The sequence below is a fragment of the Humulus lupulus genome, chromosome 1 (assembly GCF_963169125.1).
Source record: "Humulus lupulus chromosome 1, drHumLupu1.1, whole genome shotgun sequence".
In the NCBI taxonomy this organism is placed as follows: domain Eukaryota; kingdom Viridiplantae; phylum Streptophyta; class Magnoliopsida; order Rosales; family Cannabaceae; genus Humulus; species Humulus lupulus.
Window position 1 is genome coordinate 49,785,969 of NC_084793.1, and position 14,806 is coordinate 49,800,774.

A 14,806-nucleotide genomic window follows, 5' to 3' on the forward strand; every position below is an offset into this window, starting at 1 on the left:
TTATCTTATGTGTTATGTTATGATATGTTGTGAATGTGTTATGAATTTGTTATGCATGTGTTTGTTGTAGGCTTGGGCTTATGCCCTATTTGACTAACAAGACCCCAAAAATATTGTGGGCATATGCCTATTTAGCTGGTAGGACCCCACTAATCTCATGGGCATAAGCTTGTTTAGTCTATGGGACCCCAAGTAATAATGGCCATTATAATAAGTGTATTATGTGTTATGATATGTCTTTACGTTATTATGAAATTATGTTTATGTTTATGACTATGTGTTAGATTTTTCCTTGCTGGGCATTAGGCTCATTCCTTTCTGTTTATGTGCAGGAAATAAGCTTTAGAGGTGGAAAGATTCGTGACGCTTGGAGGATGTGTATCGATGATGAATGGAGTCAAGGGGCCGAGCGTTATTCGATTCGAGGATGTAGTCTCCTTTTAATTTTTATGGTTTTATATGTATTTTCCGCATTTTCTTATGTAATTCTTTTCATTTAAATCATGTTTTGTTTTTAAAGACAATGGGATCCCAAATCCTTCTTAGCATTCTGTGTATTTGTAAATAACTCTTATTTTGCAAGTTACTCAATAAATTATGGTATTTTCGTAAAAATGTAAGATTTATGTATAGTTTCGTTAATGGTCCAAATAGTCTAGATTAGTGGGTCATTACAAAACCATTCTGACGGCTATTACACTCCCCCATGCTTTGAAAAAAGGCAACTCATGATTACCCATTTTTGGCATACATCAGCTCTATAAATAATCCCCACAATCTTCTTTTAACTCTTTACATGCCAACTTTTGCCAAGAACTCCCAAGAAAAATATCTCAGAGCCCCGAACTTCAAAGTTTTCAGACGTTTTGCCGAGGATCTTTCGCCTGCAAACTCGAAGTTCCTCCTTCTCAGAATCTCCAATCTTTTCTCAGGTAAACTTTCTTCGACGTTTTACCCTTTGAGATACCATGCATGATGCTCCTGTGCTCTGAGACTTTTCGTGTCCTTGGGTATAAATTTGTGAAGATTTTGCATATACCGTTTGATGCTTTATAGGTTAGTGTATTTTTGCTCTATATAAGTTAGGAATCAGTTTGATAGTCAGGATCATGGATTAAGGGCGTAAAATCGAAGTAAAAATTTGATTTTTAGGCTAGCTAAAAAACTGTGTTTTTTCCGCCCCTTCGGAGTTGAAAAAGCTTTTTTCAGAAAAAACTTTTTACTTTCACTTTTTGATCCGTTTTTCAAACTGCTCGCACAATACTTAGTGCTTCGGTTAGAATGCTACTGGTCGATAGACACGAGCAACGTTATTCCAACTTTCAACATAAGCTCTCAGGTTGTGCGTCTTATCTCCCCCTTTGTCTGTTTGCAGTTCATATGCAAGACCCGTGGGGTGGAGAAAGACCCATCAACGATGATCTGTTGGCTCAACTGCTCGAGGACGAAGAACAACCCTCGATATTGATACCTGATATTCCTTTTTCTCGCATTAATCCAAACACTTCCCTAGTTTTGACTCGAAATATGGCTCGCACCAAAACTAAAGCCCAGAAAAGAAAAACTTCCAACACTTCTCATCAGCCTACTACTGATGCTCCCTCGACCAATGGTCGAGACGAAAATGCCCCCGATCCAAATATCCAAAGGCATGCCCGCCCTCGACACGTTATTCAGCCGGATGTCGAGTGGCATGTAGTCTCTGAGAGTAGGGTAACGGTCAGAATGATCGCCAACTACTTAAGAAAATACAATCTGACAGGGGTGACCCAAGTCAAACCTAACCCAGACCAAAGGGCTAATCTGCCTGGAGGTGCCTACAGCGCCTGGTCACGGTTTCATGTGAGGCAGGAGCCACTTTGCCTCTTCATGCATTCTTTCAGGGGGTGGCCAACTATTTTGGAGTTGCCCCTTTCCAAATTACCCCAAACGGATATAGAATGCTCGTTGCACTCTATATCCTATACAGCCAGAAAAAATGGCCCGTGCCATCACCACATGAGGTCAACTACCTGTTTGATCTCAAGAAGGCACGGGGTTCTTCCATCTTTGCCATCAGGAAAATGGATGCACTTTCCTGACTGACACGACCCACATCTCCAACGTGGGGAGGTACTACCAAGAGTACTTCCTTACACCTGACCTGGTCGCGGACAACTTGGCTTTCAGACGAGGAGGTAAAACTTTCGTATCGCTGGCTGGCTTCTTCACTTAGTGTTTTTCCTCCACAATGTCTCAAACTTTTAATGTGTTTCAGGCCCATGGCTGCAACCAAACCCAACTCCGGGAATGGAGTCAAGAGCGGCACTCTTAGCCAACATGTCAGAAGCTGAGAAGAGTGTCAAAAATCTAGTTACAGAGGCTAACCTTAGGTTGGCTGGCCTCTGGGACCCTCAATCAAATACGAGGGGGCCTTCGGCAGGGAGTGCTCGCCCTGAAGAGGAACTCGAGCAGCAACCCCAAGCGTCTTCTCAGCGGAGGAGACCAACTGGGGTCACGATCAGGGAACCTGCTAGCACTCCTCGAGCAGAGAGACCCTCGGCCCCCCAAAGGAAAAGGGAAGCAGAAGGCCACCGAGCCTGCCGAACTCTCTGACGACTTGTCGAATGACAACGGTATAGTAATTTCGCTTTTAAACAATTTGTCAATTCCCTGTCATCTGTTCGAAGGGGACGAAAATTTTGAATATGCTCCACACTTAGGGCCAGACTTCTTCGTATCAAAGAATGAGTGTAAGACTAGTAGAGTCTGTAGTTTAGCGTCTGTAGTTTAGCGACCAGTAATAATAGCTCGGGTATTGGACTTTGCAATCCTTTTTTGCTTCTTTTTCTGATGTAATGTGTTTGGCTATTCATGCTATCTCATGGCTCGGCTTTGTTCTTGCTTTTCAAGTATGGACTCCTTGAATGTCTTTGACCTTTACAGCAACCCAGAGGTGGCTGCTACCCCTCCGAGCAAAAAGAAAGCCAGCAAGAGACATGCTGGGGAGAGCAGCAAGGCGCCGGCAGGGAAGAAGGCTCGGGATGCAGGCTCTCTGAAGGAAGGGCCTTCTGCCACCATGACTCTGTCTTCCCCCCGCGAGCAGCAGATTCCATCTGCTGCGGCGGGGTGAACTCCTTCTTCTGCCGCCCCATCTGATCAAACCCAGCAGGAAGGTCCTGCTTCAACTGGGAACCTGATGGTTGGCCACTCCTTTAAACTGATCAAGGAGAGGCTTACAAAAATCTCCAAGCACGACCGCTGCCGAGCAGCAATGGCGACTACGGAGACGATGGGCGTTGACCCAATTCTGAACCGAGCCCTGAATGAGTTCACCAGCGTAAGTTGTTTCCTTTGTGAAATCAGGTCTTTAGCAATTTATTGTTTGTTTAATATTTATTCTTAATGCAGGCCATGCTAACCCTCACTACTGGCCGCATCCGCTTGGGTGCCGTCACTAAGGAGGCCAGGACCTCGGATCAATGGTACGAGGATGAACTCAAAGATGTCAAAGCCGGACATGCTGATCAGCTGGCGGCAGTGACCGCGGAGAAGGCCAAACTGGCAAAGGAGTTGGAGGAGAAGCTAAAATCTCTAGAGAAAGCCCGCGAGCTGAGGGACCAATTTAAGGAGTCCAACCGCTCTAACTATAAGGTGGCTAAGCAGCTCGAGCTGGACTTGATCGCGAGTAGGCTAGAAACCAGAGACATGGAGGCCCGATTCAAGGACTTAGAGAAGACTAATGCTGCCAACTTAGAGAGGTAAAAAAATGTCACTCTAAGGTGCTTCTATGATTTCTGGAAGCACAATCAGGGTGCCAATTTTGACTACCTTCCTGAGAACGCAAGGGAATCTAAGTTGGCTCGTTGCGCGGCTCAACTGGCTAAAGAAGAGGGAATGAGGGTCCCTGCTTCCCCCGAAATCTCGCTGGCCGCCAGGATGGAGGGTGCAGATAATGAAGCCATCGACCAGACTCCTCCCCAGGATCCTCCAGCTCCTCAAGCTCCATGATTTTTTTTTCTTTTATATTTCTTTTTTAACTACACGACCTACGGGTCGTGATGTAAAGACAATATAATTTTCTTTGGTTTTGCTGCATGGGTAGCTTTTACTTTTATTTTAAACAATTACATCCAAGCAGTCACTGCTTGCAGTGTAAAAGGATCACTTTGATATTATAATATATTTGCATATTATAACATCTAATTGTTTGCATGACCGAACTTAGCATAGCACTTTGGTTTGATTTAACAAAATACTAAAATTTTGAAAAATACTCTTAAGTGTTGTAGCATGATTTCCCTTATTTTGCTCATGTGTTTACATACCTTTTAACAATATGCTTTGCTTACTTGTACCTCTTATGCCCCCCAAGTGATCGGGGAGCTTTAGGTCCTTGGTCACTTGCCTTGACTAGAACCTGCCCGAACGTTACTGCTCGTAGCAATGTGATTAGAATTAAAATACAGCAAAACAACACACGTAATGAGCAAATACTTGTAATAAATACAATAGTTGGCAAGAAATGACTGGTTGAGCACAGTCCATTTCATTCTCGTAGTAAATGGACTAAACATGTCTTTACGAGTGATCAATAAGATCTTACACAAAACTTGTAAAAAGTAAAATTTATACAAGCCAGTTCTTTAAGAAGAATTGTTCATTGATAATACTTGCGCAGGTGTTCTCCATTCCAATATCGAGGAAAGAGATCTCCGTTTAAGCGTGCAAGTTTATAAGTGCCTGGGTGAAGGACTTCACCAATCTGGTAAGGCCCTTCCCAATTTGGCCCGAGTACTCCAGAAGCTTGGTTACGGGTGTTAAGAAAAACTCTTCAGATCACAAGGTCTCCAACACTGAATTTTCTTTCTTGAAATTTGGAGTTGAAATACCGGGCGACCTTCTGCTGGTATGCAGCTACTCGAAGCTGGGCTTGTTCACGCCTTTCATCAATCGAGTCCAAGGATTCCATGAGTAACTAGCTGTTAGAATCCTGGTTTTATGTTAATCTGCGGTGAGAGGGCGGATCCAACTCAACAGGCAACGTGGCCTCATACCCGTATGCCAAGGAAAACAGGGTATGACCTGTTGCTATTCGGTGGGAAGCTCTGTACGACCAGAGGACTTCAGGCAACTGTTCTGGGCATGCTCCCTTAGCTTCTTCAAGTCTTTTCTTCAGTGTATCCTTCAGCATTTTGTTGATCGCCTCGACTTGTCCATTTTCATGGGATGAGCGACTGAAGAAAAGCTTTTAATAATGTCGTGACATCTGCAGAAATCTGTGAATAGATCACTGTCGAACTTGGTGCCGTTATCTGAGACTATCTTTTTTGGTAATCCATAGCGACAAATGATGTTTTTGACCACGAAGTCAAGCACTTTCTTCGTCGTTATGGTCGCGAGTGGCTCAGCTTCGGCCCATTTGGTGAAGTAGTCGATGGCAACCACTGCGTACTTTACACCACCTTTCCCTGTAGGCAAAAATCCGATTAGATCTATTCCCCAAACTGCAAAGGGCCATGGACTCTGCATCTGCTTTAATCCATTGGGAGCTACTCGCGGGATCTTAGAAAACCTTTGGCACTTGTCACATTTTCGTACGAACTCCATGGAGTCTTCATTCATTGTTGGCCAGAAATATCCTTGCCTTAGGATCTTTTTCGACAGGCTTTGCCCCCCAGCGTGGTCCCCGCAAAAACCTTCATGCACCTCCTTCACCAATTCTTTGGCTTTCTCCTTTGTAATACACCTGAGAAGTGGCAGTGAGTATCCCCTTCCGTACAGAATTCCATCGACCAGGATATACCTAGCAGCCTGCCGCTGAAGGGTCCTGGCTTTGTTTCTGTCCGCTGGTAGCACACTGCTTGATAGATACTCTACATACGGTGTCATCCATGTATCCGCCATTTGGATGACTAGAGAGGTTTCTGTTGTTTGGATGCTGGGTGCGGGCAGTCGTTCGACTGGCACTATGTTCAGAGTATCAGCATCTTTTCCACTTGCCAACTTTGCCAAAGCGTCTGCATTGGAATTCTGATCACGAGGCACTTGCTGTAGAGTGTATCTGCCGAATTGGGCTAAAAGATCCTTTGCTTTGTTCAGATAGGCGACCATTTTTAATCCTCGCGCTTGATACTTTCCCAAGATCTGATTCACGACTAGTTGAGAATCACTGTAAATGTCAAGCGCTTTTATGTTCATATCCTTGGCTAACCGTAGCCCAGCGAGCAATGCTTCATATTCAGCCTCATTATTAGAGGCAGTGAAGTCAAACCTTATTGCACAGTGAAATCAATGCCCTTCCGGCGTTATCAATATCACTCCTGCCCCTGCGTGGGATTCGTTAGATGATCCGTCGGTGAACAATTTCCATGAGGGTGCTTGGGTTTGACATTCAGGCTTGCTAGGCTCCTCGATCTACTCGCTACCTGCGGGTTCTATGAACTCGGCAATGAAGTCGGCTAAGGCTTGCCCCTTTATCGCTGCTCACGGCAGGTAAGATATGTCGAACTGCCCAAGTTCGACAGCCCACTTTAGTAATCTTCCGACAACCTCTGGCTTTTGCAGGACTTGCCGAAGAGGCTGGTCATTCAATATCGTAATTGGATGGGCTTGGAAGTAAGGCCGCAGCTTCCTAGAGGCCAATACTAAGCAGTAGGCTAACCTTTCGATGGGGGGATATCTCAATTCTGCTCTGATCAGCCTTTTGCTTACGTAATAGACAGCCTTCTGTACACTTTCTTCTTCTCTCACCAGAACAGCACTAGCAACGTAATCTGTGATTGCCAGGTAGATGAACAAAGTCTCCCTATCGACTGGCTTCGATAGAATGGGTGGCTGTGCCATATGCATTTTCAGTGCTTGAAAGGCCTGTTCGCACTCATCTGTCCATTCAAATTTCTTGTTGCCTCTGAGTAGATTGAAAAATAGGACACACTTGTCCATTGATTTTGAAATAAATCTACTGAGGGCGGCAATTCTCCCAGCAGGCTTTGAACATCTTTAACCTTCACTGGTGACTTCATCTCGATCAGGGCTTTTATCTTTTTGGGATTAGCTTCAATTCCTCTTGAGTCAACTATGAATCCCAAGAACTTCCCTGATCCAACTCCGAAGGAACATTTGAGGGGATTCAGCTTCATCCTGTATTTATTAAGGATGTTGAAGCATTCTTACAAATCCCTTATATGTCCTTCTGCCTTCTTCGACTTAACCAGCATGTCGTCGACATAAACCTCCATGTTTGCCCCGATCAACTCCTTCAACATGTGGTTGACGAGTCTCTGGTAAGTCGCACCAGCATTTTTCAAACCAAAGGGCATCACCTTATAACAGTAGAGCCCTGTATCGGTTCAAAAGCTAATGTGATCCTCATCAGGGGGATGCATACTAATTTGGTTATACCCAGAGTAGGCATCCATAAATGAGAGGATCTCGTGTCCTACAGTGGCATCGACTAGCTGGTCAATCCTCGGGAGTGGGAAGCAGTCTTTAGCGCAGGCTTTATTAAGGTCTGTAAAATCCACGCACGTATGCCACTTGCCATTCAGCTTAGGCACGAGTACGGGATTGGAGACCCACGATGGATAAAATGCCACCCTGATGAACCCATTCTCCTTCAGCTTCTCGACTTCTTCCTTTAAAGCTTCGATCGGTCTTTGTCGAGCAGCCTTCTTTTATGCTGAACAGGTGGGAAGTTTTTGTCAATGTTCAGGACATGGCTGATGATTGCAGGATCTATCCCAACCATGTCTTTATGCGACCAGGCCAAGACGTCTTGGTTCTTTTTCAAGAACTCCACCAGTGCTTGCTTTGTTATTGTCTCTAATTTTTTACTGACTTTCACAACTCTGGTCGGATTTCCCTCATCGAGTTGGACCTCTTCAAGGTCCTCGATAGGGGCCTACTTCTTCTTCGAAATCCCCAAAGCGAGGATCTAAGTCTTTATCCTCACTTTGGGCAATGCCCTATTTGGTGAGATTATCACCTGAGCGGGCTTGAACATCGGATGCCATGTGCAACTCTTTTCTGGCGGCATCCCTCGATACACCCTTTTTTGCTTTGGTGATCGAGGCATTGTAGCATTCTCTCGCCTCTCGCTGGTTTCCTAGTACACATCCTACTTATGCGTCTATTGGAAACTTCATGGCGAGGTGCCACACAGAAGTGACAGCTTGAAGGTCAACCAGAATGGGTCTCCCTATCACGGCATTATATGCCGAAGGACAATCAACCACTATAAAAGTGGTGAGTAATGTCCTGTTAGCAGGCGCGGTACCTGCTGTGACTGGGAGTCTAATTGACCCTACTGGGGCGAGCCCTTCTCCGGAAAAACCATAAATGGTTTGGTTGCATGGCTCTAGGTCCTTGATGGACAGTTTCATCCTTTCCAGCGAGGACTTATATAGGATGTTGACCGAACTTCCTGTATCGACCAACACCCTTTTCACCATCATATTTGTGATTTGGACATCCACGACCAGCGGATTAGAGTGTTGGAATCGTACATGCTGGGCGTCATCATCAGAGAAGGTGATCGGTTCCTCCTCCATCCGAGCCTTTTGGGTGCATGATCCTCAACACTCATCATCTCGATGTCCTGGTCATGGCCTAGGGTTCGAGCATATCGTTCCCTCGCTTTTCCACTATCTCTTGCAAGATGTGTGCCTCTGCAGATGGTGAGTAGGGTACCTGCCACGGGAGCTGGCTGTAAAGGTGGCGAGCGCTGGTGTGCAGGCGCCGACTCGTTGCCACCTTGAGCATCTCGCTAAGAACCTCCCGCGGCTCGTACATATCTTCTTAAGTGTCCCTGTCTTATCAGGAACTCAATCTCGTCCTTCAGCTGGTTACACTCGTTGGTGTCGTGCCCGTAGTCGCTATGATAACGACAGAACTTTGTCGAATCTCTCTTGAATATATCCTTTCTTATAGGCGCGGGTCGTCTGTAGGGCACGCTCGAGCTGGTCGCTTGAAACACCTCGGCTCAACTTTCGACAAGGGTGGTGTAATTGGTGAATTTTGGTTCATACCGATTATTTTTGGGGAGTTTACTCTCGGAGGTTGAGGGTTCGCCATTCGTCCGCTTTCCACCATTTTTACCATTGCCATTCCCGTTGCCTTTGCCGTTGCCATCGAGCTTAGACCCGTTGGCGGCTTTGGCGGGATCTTCCTTGGGCCCCTTGTCCTTTGCTGGCGACTTGCCTTCGTTGGCAATCGCGTCTTCGAGCTTGATGTACCGATCAGCTCGATCTAAAAACTATTGAGTAGTATTAACCCCATGCTTCCTGAGGCTACTTCAGAGAGGAGAATGGCGTCTAACCCCAACGGTTAGGGCCATCATCTTGCCTTCATCGCCCACAGTCTTGGCTCCTGCTGCGGCTCGCATGAAGCGCTGAACATACTCCTTCAAAGGCTCCCCTTCTTTCTGACATATCTCGACCAGTTGGTTTGCCTCAGTGGGGTGCACACAACCCGCATAGAACTGTCCGTAAAACTCCTTCACGAACATTTCCCAGGATATTATACTTGCAGGAGGGAACTTGAAGAACCAATCCTGAGCGGCATCAGAAAAGGTCACTAGGAAGATCCTGCAGTGAGCGTCTTCAGAGACTTTCAAATTTGTTTACATGAGATACTGGGTCTCCGTGCCCGTCAAAGTTTGGCAGGGTCGACATCTTGAACTTACTGGGGGTTTCTGCCATAGCAATCCTTTGGATGAAAGGGGTACCTCTCCTCCAATCGTACTCGATATGCGATGTCCGCCCCCCGACCAGCTGCTACACAGCCTGGTTCAGGGCATCGATTTGAGCTTGAACGACTTCAGGAATTGTTAGGGCCTCTGGTGCTGGGAGAATGTACTCATCGTGCCTTTCTCGGCGGTCGTTGAGTACATCCCTCAAGTCGTCGTCTCTTCGCCACTGCTCGCTGGCTCCGAGCTGGCTAAAGACATTGTTTTGTCTGGGCTGCCCCCTAGCATTACGTCCTGCTTGTTGGTCTTCTCTAGGTGGTGGGCTTCTGCCTCCACCTCTCTCCTAGTTTCTCCGACCAGTGTTCCCTCTGCCTGAGTCGGCCTCATTGTAGTCGTGGCCATCTCTAAACCTTGACTGGCTATGGTGGGACCGACTGTTTCCTCTGTTGCCTCCTTGGGCTGGAACTTCCCGAGCGTTAGGGGGAGGCCTGCGTTGGTCGGTGGGTCCCCGTGCATTATCATGTCGTGGAGGGCCCCTGACCGCAGAGCCTGTCTCTGAGTTCCTTCTGTTGCCAGAAGGACACTGCCCCCTGCTCGGTGGGTGCGGCTCTTCACCCCCCTGGCGTCTAGGGCTTCGGGGCTGTTGCCCAGCCCTATTCTGCCTGGGACGCAGGGATTGCCTCGACCAGCCTCGGATGGAGGTTGCGTCTCAGGGTCCCTAGGTGGATAATATTATTAGGTAAATACCTACCAATATTTTACCTGCCAATATATATTGGTAGGGAAAGTAATGTTTTGCCTACCAATATTTATTGGTAGATAATATTAGTAGGTAAATGCTAGTCCATTATATTATATTTCGGAACATAGCTTTACCTACCAATAATATCAATAGGTAATGATATTTACCTACGTATATTATGGAGGGAAATTTTTTAACCATTCCCGCTCAATTTTCCCCCCATTTTTTATTTTCATTATATTATTTTATTATTATAAATGCTTATTTGGAAGCTTATGTGGAGTAAATAATATGATGTGTACACATTGTATAACATGTGGCATGCCACGCGTGTACATAGTTGGAAAAAATATAAATAAAATATATTTATAATAAATTTGTATTTAAAATTAAAATAAAAACTAAAAATTCTACCTACCCACATTTTTTTCTTTTCCCCTAAACCCTATCTCTCTATCTTTCTCACTTCTCAGCCGCAACACTCACTCTCTCAACTCCCTCTCCCTCACGCTCGGCGAACAACACGAACGGCTTCAGAGTTTGTTGAAACCTCTCTCCCTGTGACCCCGCCACCTAACGCGCCGGAGATCGCCGCAGGAGGAGCTCGGAAGTTGCACTGCAGTTGTGGGTTTCGAAGCTTTTTCGGACCTCCACCGTCGTCCAAACTAGATTCCAAGGGAATGGTTGTGCTCCGGACACCGAGAGGATGAAAAGCCACCAAAGAATCTGGGTAATTATGAAAGCTCTTAAATCTAAAGACATCAAATCGCAAGGTTTGCTTTCTATCTCGTTTCATTTTCAGAGCTTTTAGTTATTCAAGCATTATTTTGGATGAGGTGATTTGGCATAATGCAATTACAGTGTAGTGGTTTTGAGTTAAATAAGTGAAATGTTGCTATGCTTGCTTTTTCATGGGCTCCTTCTCTAACCTTTGTTTGCATCATTGCTTGTATTTATAGTACTTTTTTTTTTCTTACAGATGATTTCATTTAGTTTCAAATCTCAGATGATAAAATTTGTCTACCACCTGCTAAATTTATAAATACTTTTGTAACTATGCGGACCTTGTCTTTCAATCGTAGGCTCATTATATTAAATCTAGATGATGTAATACCACCAGAGCTGTTCTTTCTTTAGAGTCCTCATACAAATGGGCTTTAAGTGGTACTCCTCTTCAGAACCGTGTTGGAGAACTTTACTCTTTGGTAAGTTTACTCTATGTTTACAAATGTTGGTTAAGCTTAGTGGCCTTCCTTTTTTCTCACTTATATTAGTTATTATGAACAGCTACGCTTTCTACAAATTGTTCCATATTCCTATTACTTCTGTAAGGACTGTGATTGCAGAGCTCTTGATCATAGGTATGATTTAAGAGGATATAGTCATTTACGTTGTGCATGCCTTTAAAGATGAAAAAAATTTCAATAACTTGGTATCATATTTCATGATTTATATATGTGTGTGTTTTCTCTACTCCAATTCTTTTCTGCAGTTCCTCATCACAATGTCCAAATTGCCCTCATAAATATGTTAGACATTTTTTTTTGGTGGAATAAAGTGAGTATCCAATTTATATTCTTCTATTATCTCACAGTTGTTTTTGTGGCAAGGTATTCTTATGTGCTAATGTGAGATCTTACTCTTGCAAGTTTATTGCTACACCTATACAAACATATGCGAATCAAGACCCTGGGAAAAAGGCGATGATGTTGCTAAAACACAAAATTTTAAAGAAGGTAGTGCTGAGAAGAACTAAAAGAGGGAGGGCTGCTGATCTTGGTCTTCCTCCACGAATTGTAAGTTCTAGATTTATGGCTTCTGTTGCATGTTGCACTTGATGATGTGTTAAATTTTCTTAATGTTCTAATGCTTATCTTGATTCTACCACAGGTATCATTGAGGAGGGACGTATTGGATATCAGGGAGCAGGATTATTACGAGTCATTGTACAATGAGAGTCAGGCACAGTTTAACACGTATATGATCTATCCCTTCTTTATTTTCTTTTAATGCGCTAAATATAAGTGTTTTCTTTAATTCTCTACAATAGAATTTGCTAGAGATTGGAACTTGCAACTTGTTCTGTAAAATTCATTTCTTGTGGTTGCTTCTCAGTAATACTAAAATATAGTGCACGAATCTTTTTAGGGTTATTTAATATGTTTTATTGCTTCCAGATATGTTGAAGCAGGAACAATTATGCATAACTATGGTCACATTTTTTACCTTCTCACACGTTTGCGTCAGGTGAGCAGTTAAAATAATGATTCTATCAGTAAAAGATCTGGTTTCCTTGTTTCAAACTTCACATTTTTTAAGTATGATTTTGTATCGTATGTGCAAAGCAAAAAGAACTCTTATATCATCCTTGTCTGCATTCTGCATTCTGCTTTTTATCATTCATATTGTTGGTTCTAATTACTCTCTTTGTTTATTGCAGGCAGTTGACCATCCTTACCTTGTGGTATATTCTGCAACTTCAGGAATGAGAAACACAAACAAGGTGGAAATCGATAATGAAGAGCGCATATGTGGCATTTGTCATGAGCCAGCAGAAAATCATGTGGTCAGTTCCTTGTTTTATATTTACAACAAATCCTCCCTTTTGTTTACTGTTTCAATTTTCAAATATTCAACTCTAGATATGAGACTAAACATTTTCCAATCACTGTGTCCGATCAAGTACGATGCTAAGTGATGCATAGCTATGGATTTTAAAGTTGAAATTAACAGTAGTTAAGTTACATTTTAGGTTGAAAGAAGTCAAAGAACTAAACCTTCTTCTTTGGAGTAGAAATGGACGAGGCAAAAACATATATAGATGGCATAGCCTCTCACAGAGACATTTTCTGTCTGGATAAAGGATAATTTAGATTAATTCAAAGATAATTTCTCTGGGTATCCCCATGGATTGAGATAAAGATTGGGGTACATATGGATCTCGATTCACTTTTATGGTTAATTTTAGCTGAACTCTCTGTTTTTTGGTTTGAAATGTTAAAGTGCTTTGGCAACCAAGGAATGGTTGTAACAGATTATTTTCTAAAAATAAATTAAATGTTTATTTGTTGATTTCTTTCATAAGTCCTGGAGTAGTGTATATTTTTCTTTTAAATGTTTGCTTTTTAGTTTTACTGAGTTTTGCTTGGATTTTCCTCTCTTTTCAGGTTACCTCTTGTGAACATGCTTTTTGCAGAGCTTGTTTGATTGATTATGCTGCTTCCTTGGGACAAGTCTCATGCCCTTCTTGCTCGACACTGCTTACTGTTGATTTGACAGCAATTGCAGATAATGGGAATCAAACCAGTAAAACTACAATAAAGGGTTTCAGGGCATCAAGTATTCTAAACAGAGTTCAACTTGACAATTTTCAAACAAGCACAAAAATTGAGGCTTTGGTATGTATAATTTTAATAAATCATGTATTGTCTTTGAATTCTTTAGTTCATGTGACCATGTTCTATGTATACCTAATAGGCATGCTGCTACGTGATTTGACAAGTATTCATGTATATAGTCTCCGTTTGGCTGGTGTTAATTGCATTTCATTACTTGTAATCGCTTTAGGATTTTAATTGTTTTCAGATAACGTGGTTTTATCATCATTTATTTTTGGAATATGTTTAGGGACAAAGTTGGTGACATGATTACAGTGGCAAAATTGTTAGCGTTCACCATCTTGTGTAAAAAAATTAGTGAGAAATCTTTTTGTTGATAACGGGCATTACGTGTACTAGTCTGTTTTTTATTCATTTGATGTTGCTGGAGAACTATGACTAGAAGGCCTTTATCTGCTTCTGTTATCTCTTGTATGCATGTTGTTCTTGTAATATTTACCTGTTACTAAGTTAAGTATGTTGATCCAGAGGGAAGAAATCAGATTCATGATTGAGAAGGATGGTTCTGCAAAAGGAATAGTTTTCAGCCAGTTCACATTAAATTAGGGATATTTGTTTTGCTGAAATTAATTATAAAGTCCTTCTCACTGGTGCCAATTTGAACCCCACCTCCGGCCATTGTCGGTGTCCACCTCCCAAAGTCATTATCGACATTCACAATAAGTTCAATCAGAGAAAAGGAGGCTATCATGCAATGATCCCAAAGTGAAGAATAGGAAGAATGTCAAGAAAAATGACATTATTGAGTTTTCAATGACCTAAAAATAATGTATAGATATTTTTTTTTATGAAATGTGCTTCTTAATAAGCAATGAATATTGTATAATATATGTTTGCTTATTTTTTTATTAAAGTTAAATAATTTATTTGATTAATAATGTTAAATATTTTTCAAATTAATTACTTTCATTTATTCTTTATATTAAATAAAATTTATATATAATTAAAATTACCTACATAGAAATATTATATTTACTCATAAATAAATAAGTGTAGGTA

General features: G+C 42.7%; 1 pseudogene; it reads left to right on the forward strand.

Annotated features, from left to right (window-relative positions):
- Positions 1–3,253: 3,253 nt before the first annotated feature.
- Positions 3,254–14,353, forward strand: LOC133814594 (ATP-dependent helicase rhp16-like; annotated as a pseudogene).
- Positions 14,354–14,806: the final 453 nt, after the last annotated feature.